Here is a 13,022-nt window from a genome sequence, read left to right as displayed (position 1 = left end):
CTACTTGACTTCAGGAGAATCTGGAAAGAAGGAATCCAGTGTGATTCATTTTCAAAAGGTCTGTGTGTTTGTTTGACATAAAAATGTGTACTCTTAGCATTGTTGCTCCAGGCTGCCAAGACAAAATAAATCAGTGTGTTAATTACTTGAATAAAATAACAGTAGAAAAACAGCTGCAACTAATGGAAAGAAAACAAATAGAAGTCTGAAGTGTTATTCCACTGTGGAAGATTACAGACTATGCTGGAATTATACACATTAAGAAATCAATGAGAATGGACGCTTCGGACCTCTTTAAATCACATGACCACAATTAACTGTATGGACTTCTTTCTACCTGGCGAGGAAGCAGACAAATTATGACTCACCCTTTAAAATCCAAGATATGCATGACTTTGTCTTTTCTTCTTTTTTTTCTCCCTTGCTTTCTCCTTGAATTTATAATTATGATGGGAAGAAAAATGTAGATAAGACTTAAACATATATTTTTGGTCAGAAGAACAAAGAATCTATAAAAGATGTTGGCATGAACCCTACTGCATTTCAAACTTCAGCATGTGGCTGGGATGTTCCAGATGCCCTAGGGCCAATCTTTCGTGCTGCAGGGTACTGGAACTTGCTGCTCCTTCTGCCTGGAACCTGCTCTTTCCTTGTCTGGTGAACTCTGACTCATGATGCAAAATTCAGTTCAAATACTTCCTAGTGACCCTCCCTGCAGACCAGGACCCCAATGTGTGCTGTCATTTCCTCCTGTACTTTTCCTTCATAGCTCTTCTTGGACATTGTAATTAAGGATTTACTTGATACTTTGGTCAATGTCTGCCTCTCCCTCTCAATGGTAAGATCCATAGGGTAGGGTCCTAGGTTGGTTTTCTCATCACTGTATGCCCAGGGCCTGGAATAGTGTTGGATTATTATTATTTTTTAATACCAATAGCTAGTTTTAATTTTTTTTAAGGAAATACTACAATTTAAAAAAGTTCCAAAAAATTAACAAAATTTCCAGCAATGATTACTTTTGAAATGTAAAGATTTGAAGCATAATTTATACAAAACTAAAAACTGAAAGGATTTATTCTTACTTTTTTCCTTTTTAAAAAAATCCTGACAATTTGTCACAAGAAAGTTCAGCAAGTTACAGCAGCTGCAGCCTCCATCACCCTTGGAATCACTGTCCCTCTTCATGAGGACAGAGTGCCACACTGAGGACAGCAACACGTCTTCAGTTGGTTTCTTAGGGGTTTCCTCCAAGTCTGTGTTACTCGCTCCAGATTCAGACAGTTTCCACTCCAACTTATCTCTTGTCAAGTTCATGCTGCCAAACACCAGAGGACGGATAAACTGAGGCTTGATATCTCCTTCCAGGTAAACAAATATCGTGGGCAGATTCCTATCAGGATAATTGGGTGTGCAGGTTGTTGTTGAAATGGCTTTGATAAATTTGACATTAGGAAACTTCCTGGCAAGTCCACTGAGGTGCTGATTTATCAGGGCACAGTGGGGAAGTCCTTGTTTGTAAAGGTGCAAGATGACCCGCAAACCCTCACCAGGTAACTTCTTGAACATAATCCTTTCCTGAGACCTCCAAGACTTCTCCACATTTATTCTTCAGTTTAGGTACTTTCCACTCACCCAGTCTCTGCTGCCTGTACATTTCAATAGCATGTTCATCCTCCTCATTACATTTGTTTTCATGACCCTCCAACTCTTCAAAGTCATATCTTCATATGTTTTCACCACTGACTGTTGGAGGATACATTGCTACTCTTCCTCCTTTTTCTCCAATTCTTTCAGACTTTCCTTGGTGGGAAATTACATAATTACATCTTACACAGCAAGGGCATCTTGAAAGAACTCTGTCTGCGTTGGGGTACTGCATCTTGTTTGCAATTGCTCAAGCCAGTTGCGCTGTGGTGCCCCCATCCCTCCGCTCCCTTTTGCCCAGAGTTGGATTCTCAATCAGTATTTGTTGAGTAAAACAACAAACCTCTGCCCGCTCAAGCCTGTAATCCCAGCACTTTGGGAGGAGGCCGAGGCGGAAGGATTACTTGAGGCCAGGAGTTCAAGACCGGCCTGGGCAATATAGTGAGACCTTGTCTCTACAAAAAGTACAAAAAATTAGTCAGTGTGGTGGCACTAGCCTGTGGTTCCAGCCACTTGGGAGGCTGAGGTAGAGGATTCCTTGAGCCCACAAGGTTGAGCTAAAGTGACCGGTGATCACGCCACTGCACTCCAGCTGGGTGACAGAGCAAGACCCTTTCTCAAAAAAACAAACAAAACACTTTAACTAGCAATAATGCCCACTGTTTATGTAATGTTGTTGTGTCAGGTACTGTAACAAATGCTTGCCATATTTTAATTAAATATCACTTCACAAAGTTTTACTTTATTCCCAATATATATATAAAACACTATCTTCATTAGTCAGTCATTTGATATAAGTCCAGACCTTTTCTTTGATTATGAGTTCATTGATTATGAGTTCACTGATTGGAAGTTCTTTAGTTTTTTTTTTTGTTTTGTTTTTTTTTTTTTTTTTTTTTTTTTTTTGCGTACAACACATCTATAATGCCTCATTTATAATTTCTAAAATGTCTAGGATATAAGAACATCTGCAATGGAATTTGAGTGCAGAATCTTTTTAGATTTTTAAAACTTCTCCCAAACCAATTTTTCTAGCTAATCACCAACAACTAATTTGACAGTATTTTAAAATGATTTGTCTTTTATTTTTTGTCTTTGTACTTTATGGGTATATAAAATGCTTGTTCTGTAATTAAAATAGCAACTAAAATTGGCACATTTAAAAACAAACACAGTTGTATTTTGGTGGTGAACCACTGGTAGGCGGGGCTTTATCTTCTTGTGGGCCTGCTTGCATGGGGGATTCTGGGAGTGTGCGGAAAAGATATTGATGCTAAAGGGAGCTGGGAAGATCTTTTTTCCTCTAGAAATGCTGAATAAACTTTGTGTTATGTGCCTGTGTTTCTACTGTGACTCATCACATGAGGTCAGGTGTGAAACTTTCAACTTTCCACTGGTGGCATCATGTTGGCATTCAAAAAGTTTCAGATTTTAAAGCATTTTGGATTTCAGATTTTCAGGATTTTAGGAATGCTTAACCTATAATCGGAATCTCAGAAGACTGTACAGAAAAAATGGGTAGGAGGAAATATTTCAAGAAATAACAAAAGAGGTTTTCCCACAGCTGAATGATCCCAGAATATTTCCCAGAACAATGACTAGGTAATAGACTCATTTCAACTTACCACTGTAAAGTTTCCAGAAAAATATTAAAAGAGAACAAGAAATTTCCAGAGATAAAGAAAACAAATAAGCAAAAAAACAAAGTCACTTATAAAAGAACAAAAATCAGACTATCTTTTGAACTTCCCCTCAGCAATCCTGGATTACTAACGAATACCTGCATGTACTTTCTTTTCTTTTCTTTTTTAAGAGAAGAGCCGCCCCCTGTTGCCCAGGCTGGAGCGTAGTGATGCGATCTTAGCTCACTGCAGCCTTAAATTCCTGGGCGTGGCACAGGCAGGTCTTGATCTCCTGGCCTCAAGCGATCCTCCTGCCTTGGCCTCCCAAGGTGCTGGGATTACAGGCGTGAGCCACTGCACCCAGCTGGAATGCATGTTCTAAGTTACAAGGCAATACTATTTTCAATCTCACATTTTATACTCAGCAAAGCTCTCAATCAAGAATGAGGGTAGAATGAATAGCTCTTCAGGTATGTAGGATTTAGGTTTACTTGTTCCATATAGTTTCTTAGGGAGTTACTTGGAGGACATGATCCAGTTCAAGGAGGGAGTAAATCAAGAAAGAAGGCATAGGGTCCATCTCAGAGGAATAACAAAGTGAGGTTCCCGCATCATAGCTAAGGAGCACATCTGCAGACCCTCTCAGTCTAGATGGAGGCACAAAGAGGGAAAGATCTGGAAAAAGGGGAGACTGACGATTTGTGGGATCTTTGAGAAACTGGAAAAGTAAAGATTTGATACAGGCAAGCAATGCAAAGAAGCAATTGAAGCAGAAGAAAGGAGAAACAGGAAAAGGGAGAGGAGGAGGAAGAGGAGGAGGAGGAGGAGGAGAAACTCTTAAAGACACAAAAATTTGGAATGTAATAATAATACTTGGCAGCACAGTCAATAATATTACATAGGCATAGTAACAGAAATAGTGTTTGCTGATTTTCAAATTTTCAGATCAATCAAAGAACATGGGAAAGAAGACTTGATTATGTACACACACAAAAAAAGAGTTATCAAAACTGACAAGAAAAAGTAAGTCAAGGTACTTAAAGTAGTGCTGAAAGTTATAAGGTAAGGTGGAGAGAAAAGAAGAAAGAAAAAGACCACTAATAATCCCTTTTTACCACGTAAGAGCTCAAGAGATATCTGCATATTTATATGCAGTATTTAAGTTAAAAGATAATCAACAGGCCGCGCGCGGTGGCTCACGCCTGTAATCCCAGCACTTTGGGAGGCTGAGGTGAGTGGATCACGAGGTCAGGAGATCGAGAGCATCCTGGCTAACATGGTGAAACCCCTTCTCTACTAAAAATACAAAAAAGTAGCCGGGCGCTGTGGCGGACGCCTGTAGTCCCAGCTACTCGGGAGGCTGAGGCAGGAGAATGGCGGGAACCTGGAAGGTGGAGCTTGCAGTGAGCTGAGATCGCCACTGTACTCCAGCCTGGGAGACAGAGCGAGACTCCATCTCAAAAAAAAAGAAAAAAAAAAGAAATCAACAGAGGAACGAACGATTCTTACTTTCAGTGGCAGGAGGGGAGGAGAGAGGAAGGCTGTCATGCCTTAGAAAGTCCATAGGTGTCGATACTTAATGTATCAAACCATAGTGATTTAAGCCTGTTATTTGGAGAGCAGGCAACTACCAGAAAAACTAAAAATAAAAAAATTATCATAGTTAATATAGTGCCCCTGATACACAGAATTGAGATTGTGGAGGCCCGGGAAACAGAATTGTTGCTTTTCATTTTTAAACTCTTCTATCTTATTAAATTCGAGCACTCATTAGCTTCATCAAAATTTAAAATATATCTATTTAAAAATAATGCTAGTGGGCCGAGTGCAGTGGCTCATGCCTGTAATCCCAGCACTTTGGGAGGCCAAGGCGAGTGGATCACAAGGTCAGGAGTTTGAGACCAGTCTGACTAACATGGTGAAACCCTGTCTCTGCTAAAAATACAGTAATTAGCCAGGTGTGGTGGTATACACCTGTAATCCCAGCTACTCAGGAGGCTGAGGCTGGAGAATTGCTTGAACCCGGGAGGCAGAGGTTGCAGTGAGCTGAGATTGTGCCATTGCACTCCAGCCTGGATGACAGAGAAAGACTCTATCTCAAAATAATAATAATAATAATAATAATAATAATAATAATAATGCTAGTGAACATATCACATTAAACTTTGGTTATTGCTTGGTTATTTCTTCTATTTTTTAGGAAAAAAATTTGACTAGCTAAATTATAACAATTATTATTATTTCTAATACTGAGAAAAGTATTTCAACATAGGCATGTGTCTAGGACAGGGGACTCCAAAAGCTCTAATCAGTCTTTCGCTTTTAGTAAACCTAGGAAAATGTGTTAATGTTCGGCCACAAGGCAGTCTTTTCAAGGGTGAGATGTTTTTGTAGCTGCCTCTGTTATTTTCTCCAGAGGACTGCAGAGTGTGAAGACTATAGACAATTGCTAAGTTGCTTCTCGGGGCGTTTCCAGCCAGTGTCAAGGAGACGGCCACCTTTGTGCCTCTCTGGATAGGAGCTGGGGTGCATGAAGGCTTGGTGTTTGTCCTTGTACTCAAGGGTGTTAGATGGGGCATCCTGTGCTTTTGCTCAAGTGTCAACTTTCCAGAAAGGCTATCCTGGGCCCTGCTTTCTGAAGCAGTGTTCCCTGACCCCACTCTTCTCCATTCCTTTACCCACTTTGTGTTTTCTAAACTTCTCCTCACCTAGCATTATGCTATACAGGTTTTGGCTTTTGTTTTTAGATTTGAGGTCTCCCTGTTTTGCCCAGGCTGATCTCAAACTCCTGGCCTCAAGCAATCCTCCCACCTCGCTCTGACAGTGCTGGGATTACAGGCACGAGCCACTGTGCCTGGCTGGTTTTTGTTTATTCTCCATCTATTCCACACCAAAAGGTATGATGTACCTTTTGGGGGAAAAATGTTATTTTGCTCACTTCTCTATCTGTTGTTCTTTCTATTATATTTCTGTTTTTTTTTCTTTCATATTAATTCTTTCAAATCTGGTGTATATTTTACATTTAAGTTGCATCTTTATATTACTCAATAGCCACATTTTAAGTGCACATGCTCAGGACAATTCCTGAGTGTCTTCCGGAACATACTCTCTCACTTACTGAGGTCTCTCTTCTGGGGCATTTGGGGGCTTCCTTTCTGGGGAAGCAGATAGGAAGAAGCAATTAGCTACCTGAAAAAGTAGAAGGTTCTAAGAAACTGTGAAAGTCCAGAGCAACAGCCCTCCTTGGTGTTTATTGGATTTTAAATGGGTTTAACCTTAAGTTTGCTTAGTGACTGTCATGTCTTTACCAACATGTCTCTCGGTGATTTTTCTGGAGGTCAGTAACACCTAACTCCTCTCTCCTTTGTTATTGGCTGGGCAAAAGGCTTCTGAAGTTCCTTGCCTCCTACCTCTTAAGGTGTTCTTTCATATCTCAACCGCTGGGTCTTGGGTGACATTAGCTGGTAATGGGGCTGTGCAAAGGGCTGAAACCACAGATTTAGATCCTTCTAGAAAACTCCAGATTAAGCACTTTGCTCTCAATGTCCTGTTTTATTTACGGAAATCATGCTAAGTCTATTTCTGTACGTCATTTCTAGGACATCCCTATTTAACCGCGTTTGCTCTCTTCCTTTATTCATAAGAGATAGGATTGTGTTGATTACAAGAAGGAGGCAACACTGTCTTGTCATTGCCACTGAATACGATTAGTGTCTGTCTGCAAAGCAGCTCCTAAGGCACTGAGGGAAGGGGCTTATTGTCAGAGCACCAGGGCCCAATGTATAGCCATGCAGCAAGGTTTGTTGGGTGCTAAATAAATATTTCCATAACACACTCGAACAACTACTTCTTTCTTTTGGCTAATTACTTGGGAACAATATTAATTATGAGCGACTGTGGGAAGTTTCACTTGTAAAATGATTTATGCAACTCTGACAAGGATATTGGGACCCGATAGGAACGTAAGAGCAATCTGAGTATATGTGAACTTGCTGTTCTTCTTTAGTTACCCAGTACTGAAAAATGGAAAGTTTTTGAACATTCTTGAAACATTTTAAAAACTAAGACCTAAAGGCCCATTAACAGAAATATGATTTAGTTTAGAAAATGATTCATAAAGCTCACGTTATCCCATGTTTTTTTTTTACCTCATGTTATCCCAGTGTGAAAACTGTCTTTTGCCCAATCTAAGACTAAGGTCTTCATCGGAACCCTGGATCTCAGCTGTCAGAACTTTGCCTACTCTAGGTATTTTTTGTTGAATACAGTATTCCCGTTTAACAAGTGTGATGGCTCAGGTAGAGATATGCTGCTGATAGGAAGAAAGGATTTCCTAATAGTGAGTTTTTACTCTGCTTATGGCTGCTTACATACCTGCTGGAAGTCAGTTTAATCTTGCAGACTTCTATTTGGCATTTCAGCCACGTTCCCTATACTTTCCCAAATGTCAGTTGTTCTCTCTGTAAAACTTGCAATGGAATTTTTACTGGCACGCAAGCGTAGATTCAACCTTTTTGCTTTTTTCTTCAATCTCTATCAGCAAAATGAGGTTTGGGATTTGATGGGGTCATGTCAGAATCAAATTCCCTTAATTCTCATTCTAACACAGTGTTCTATCTAGTTGAAAGGTCTTCTGCTCTCCTGACATTTATTTTTTCTACACGTGTTGTATCTGAGGAGGGAGTATGAGAGTCTTGGGTTTTACATATCAATCGGAACTGCAGCAGGGATGGCTGATGTTAGTCCTGTCATGGATTTTTAACTACAATGTATGAGTTGGAAGTTGTAATTATTGAAGGCCTTCATCTAAAATGACTTTACAAAATATTGTGTTCATTACATTTCCAGATTTTTTCCATGTTTTCAGTCAAGACTCTTGTTTCATCTTGTAATACACATTTTAGAGTAGCAACATTAAACTATTCGTTTGATGTTTACAGCTTGATGTTTCATTTTCTAAGGAACAATACTGTTTTCTATTTTGTCATTGTGTCTCCAGTGTTTTTTGAACCCATTTTGGTGGCTTTATTCTGGATTGTTTGAAAATGTTTTCCTTCTCTGGGGGGTCTGGAGAAAGAGCCTGAATTTCTCACTATTCAGTTTCTTTACTGGCAAGAATAAAATTATACCCGTAGTGCTTAGACTAAATTATGTGATTTCCTCCTCCTAAGCCACAAACCATAAATGATGTTGGAATCATCTGTCATGGAAACAAAGTTTCATAATCTGAAATATCTGGCTTTAATAGTCATATAATAAATGGTTGGGTGTGGGAGCTCAATCCTGTAATCCTAGCACTTTGAGAGGCCAAGGTGGGTGGATTGCTTGAGGCCAGCAATTCGAGACCAGCCTGGCCAATGTGGCAAAACACCCTTTCTACTAAAAATACAAAAATTAGCCAGCACAGTGACACACACCTGTGGTCCCAGCTACTCTTGGAGGCTGAGGTGGGAGGATTGCCTGAGCCCGGAGGTGGAGGCTGCGGTAAGCCAAGATGGCACCACTGGGAAACAGAGGGAGACCCTGTCTCAAAAAAAAAAAAAAAAAAAAGTGTTGTAATAAATGATACTGAGATAATGGTAGAGATGTCTGGGATGAATAGAAATTTGGCTCCAGAACTGAGGCCAGAATGAAAGAGTCTGCAGATGGAGGCACAAATAGAGGGCCAATTTCCATCTTTCTGTTTTACATTTTCCCAGGGCATCGTATTTAAGATACATTGGCTTCTTCTGTTTTGCATTGTAAAGATGGACAGATGGTGAAATGGGATCAAATAACAGAAAGCTGACATATCCTGTTCCCAAGCAGTTTAGCAGGTTCATAGATTAAAGGGTAAGCCCTTTCCCCACCAAGAGGGCCTTATCAAGTCTCTGACTTTGGGTCACAAATTTGATGAAATTAGGGAGGAGTGGTCTAACTGCAGATTGACATGACTTTGAGCTTGTCACCAAAGAAACATTCCCATCTGCCAAAATAGTTAACAATAGAATACATAAACAGTTTCCCCTGGAACTAGTTTATTCTTTTATTTTCTTAAGCTCTAAGTCAAACCACAATATCTTATCAGCACCTTTTGATGGGGTTTATTATTGCTTTTCTTTTAACATGGAATTTTTACATTTGAATTGTTAATATGCTTTAAAATAAAAGTACTGACTTTTTATTGGGCTTGCAAGGGTTCTACATTTTTTGGAAAGTTTAGATAGAAACAAAATGTTTACTTTTCAGTTGAATATATCTAAATTGAAAAGGATAAAATTCACACCCTTTGTCCCTGAAAATAAGTCTAAGCATTTTATTATATGCAGATCATGTGATTTAATTTTATGAACAATGAATGATCTTAGTTGACAATTGGCTTCCCTTTGAAAGTATTTCCAGAAAGAGGGTCTTCAGAAACAAACAAAAACAAACCTCTTCATTTTTAATAGACTCCTCCAACCTACAACTGGCTTACAGTTAACAACCCTACAAAACAGGTAAATCCAGTTAATTACATTGAGGTCAATTCAGCCAATTATCTTAGGGGTTTGATAGATACTTACACTACTTAAAGTTGGGTGCTCAACTAGTGTTTCAATGAGGTGGTTTTGTTTTTTTTTGTTTTGCTGAGATATTGGTAAATAATTTTCCCTGCAAAGATTATTGTTTCTATATTCTAAATAACAGAGCTTTGAGACCCAGCTACTTCTTTTTCTGTGTATTAGAGTAGAAAACCTTGTCTGTGTCCCCCTGTACTCTCTGCCCTCCTCTGTGTAGGCACTGAGGCTTTCTATTCTGTGTGTGACCTTTTTAGGTGCCTTTTTTATTTTTATTTTTATTTTTTTGAGACAGAGTCTCACTCTATCACTCAGGCTGGAGTACAGCGGCATGATCTCAGCTCACTGCAATCTCCACCTCCTATGTTCAAGTGATTCTCCTGCCTCAGACTCCTGAGTAGTTGCGATTACAGGCACGCACCACCATGCCTGGCTAATTTTTGTATTTTTAGTAGAGACTGGGTCTTGCCATGTTGGCCAGGCTGGTTTCCAACTCCTAACCTCAGGTGATCTGTCCACCTTGGCCTCCCGAAGTGCTTGGATTACAGGCGTGAGCCACTGTGCCCAGCTCAACTTATAAGACTCTGCTAACTTCACTCCTGGCTCAGCCGACTGAGCCTGAAGTATATGTGTCAGCTTTTAAATGGCAACACAGAATGTCTGCATGTCTAAGTACTTGTCAAGAAGGGTTACCCTGATTCTAGGGTACTCTGAAACAAGATTTATGGAATTATGCCTGAAAAATTTGCAGGCCATTTTCTAGATATTCACTTTGATTTTTGCCTGAAACTTAAACCAAATAATTTTTTCCTCCTACAGTGAAATTACTGAACTCTGTTGATATAACATGTCATAAATATACTTTGAAGCAATATTACAAATGACCTTATGAATATTCTTGTTTTCACTCTAAGAATAATGGTAAAGATTATGGGTGCTAAATTAAAGAGAAACTTCCTTATAAAACTCTATCCGTAGGAGATGTTTCTCAGATTTCAGATACTGAGGATGAAGTAGATTTTGTTTATGATTCACTTTTTTTGAAGTGCCTGCTAGACAGTTCAGAGATAAATATTCAGGCCACCTCAAGCAAGTGCACATGATTATATGGCTTGCATTCTATGCATTAATTTCACTTATAGCTTCATTTTTTATCTTTCTAATATTACGTTTCTATAAACTCACTTCCTACTTGTTATCTAGTTTCCTTGTACATATTTTTAAAATTTTAAATCTTTCTGGAAGTAGGTAAGGCACAAATAAAGAAATAGCACAGAACTAATTACATTTTTTTTTGGGTTTAGAACCAATTAAAATGTCCACAGGGTACGATCCCAGTGGTAGGAAGTGACTCCAGCATTCATGACAGTGGGTGGGGCCTTCAGCAGCTTGGAGGCAGCAGGCTGTGTCCCTCACTAAAGGGAACAGGAACAAGATAGCAATAAAATGACAGATGTAGACAGGATATGAGCCTCCACCCCCCAGAAAAACCTCACAGAAGTAATTGGGGATGGGGATATTTTCTAACGGGATGGGCTCTAATTGCAGACAGATGGAGGAGTGAGGGATACACACTTACCTACTGTTTGGACAGCTCTCTTTTAAACCCCAAATTGGGCTGGCTTAAGGAGAGACATGCTTTAATATACAAATGTAGCAAGCAATTCTTCAGTGTGGATTTTGAAGGAAACTCTGTCCTCACCAACCTGCTACAAAGACTGACATACCATGATATAAACTTACCCCTGAGGATGAAAGTTTTTTATTTTCAAGAGTCTTTTGTTGAAGATCAGATAAATGTGAAGGTAACATGGTGAGACTTGGCTATTGCTAACAATACGTGGGAAGGAGGGAATATGAAACAAGGTGTGTTGTAGGGGACAGCGTTTGGGACATTAGGCCTAGGCTGGGGAAGTGGGAGGCTGTCTGGTGCTGGGAGACACAAGAAAATACCATTAGGGCACAAGGGAGGATTTTCCAGCAAAGCCTCAACCTCACTTTTTTTATTGACAGTAATTCTCACTTGGCTCAACTCTCTATCTTCTTCCCCTTTTTCTTTACTTTTCCTGCCTTTTCTTCATCAGTTTCTAAGACTTGTTGACTATTTGCTACTGACATCACTTTTGGAGCCCACACAAACTCTAGCAGCAGCTGCAGCCTACAGACTTCTTTCCTGCCTCCGTTCTGGGGCCACCTGCCATCCTTGTGCCAGTTCTTCTCAAGAGGGGTTTCACTTACAATCTGGAGCCTTTCCTTTATCTACCCTGGCTGGGGGGACTACTTTTTCCCAGGCGTGTCCCTGTAACCGACCATCTCCACAGAGATTAGAGATCCAGACCTCCCTGCCTGTGAAGCTGAGGGGGCGCCTGGCACTTCCACTGGCGTCACCCTGGTTCCCTGGGTAGTTTCCTGAAGTTGGGCTCTCTCCGCCACTGCCTTCATACACAGAGTCCCACGCCAGCTCACACACCAAGGTCTATGCTTGTCAAGAAGCTGTTAAAACAATGCACCCAGGGCTCCCGAGACCCCACAGAGACATAGGGTCATGCCACCCTCTGCCTTTTCTACATTTACCCATTGTCCCCAGGACTCAGATACTACTCCATGAAGTCTGTTCAAGGACCCATGTCAGAATAGACACAAATCTTTCCTCAAATATCTTGGAGTCCATAGTCAGCTCTCTCTGATAGAGAACTTGCATTTCACTTTGAAGTTTTAACCACAGCATATAAGCCCATCTCTGTGGACCTGTTTCAGCCATGAATTGAAACAGCATAGTCGGGCATGGTGGCTCATGTCTGTAATCACAGCACTTTGGGAGGCTGAGGCAGGTGGATCGCTTGAGGTCAGGAGTTTGAGACCAGCGTGGCCAACATGGTGAAACTTCATATCTACTAAAAATACACAAAATTAGCTGGGCGTGGTGGTGCATGCCTGTAATTCCAGATACTAGGGAGGTTGAGGCATGAGAATCTCTTGAACCTGGGAAGCGTAGGTTGCAGTGAGCCAAGATGGCGCCACTGCACTCCAGCCTGGGTGACAGAGCGATACTCTGTCTCAAAATAAAAAACAAGCAAACAAAAAACCCAAAACAGCGTGCAGCTCCATCTTTTGAAGTGGTAAGAGGGATTGAGATGTACCTCTGGCCCTGCATCCAGGCCCATCATTGGCCAAATATACTGACAACAATGTTCCTCAATATGTGGTCAGTCCTACT

At 40.4% G+C, this 13,022-nt stretch overlaps 1 pseudogene; it reads right to left on the bottom strand.

The window, feature by feature from the left end:
- Positions 1–299: 299 nt before the first annotated feature.
- Positions 300–2,881, bottom strand: LOC117079619 (annotated as a pseudogene).
- Between the last annotated feature and the right edge of the window lie 10,141 nt (positions 2,882–13,022).

The sequence above is a fragment of the Trachypithecus francoisi genome, unplaced genomic scaffold, assembly GCF_009764315.1.
Source record: "Trachypithecus francoisi isolate TF-2019V2 unplaced genomic scaffold, Tfra_2.0 Lachesis_group7, whole genome shotgun sequence".
NCBI lineage: Eukaryota > Metazoa > Chordata > Mammalia > Primates > Cercopithecidae > Trachypithecus > Trachypithecus francoisi.
Note: the sequence above shows the minus strand (reverse complement) of the source record. Positions and strands in the feature narration are given on the sequence as shown.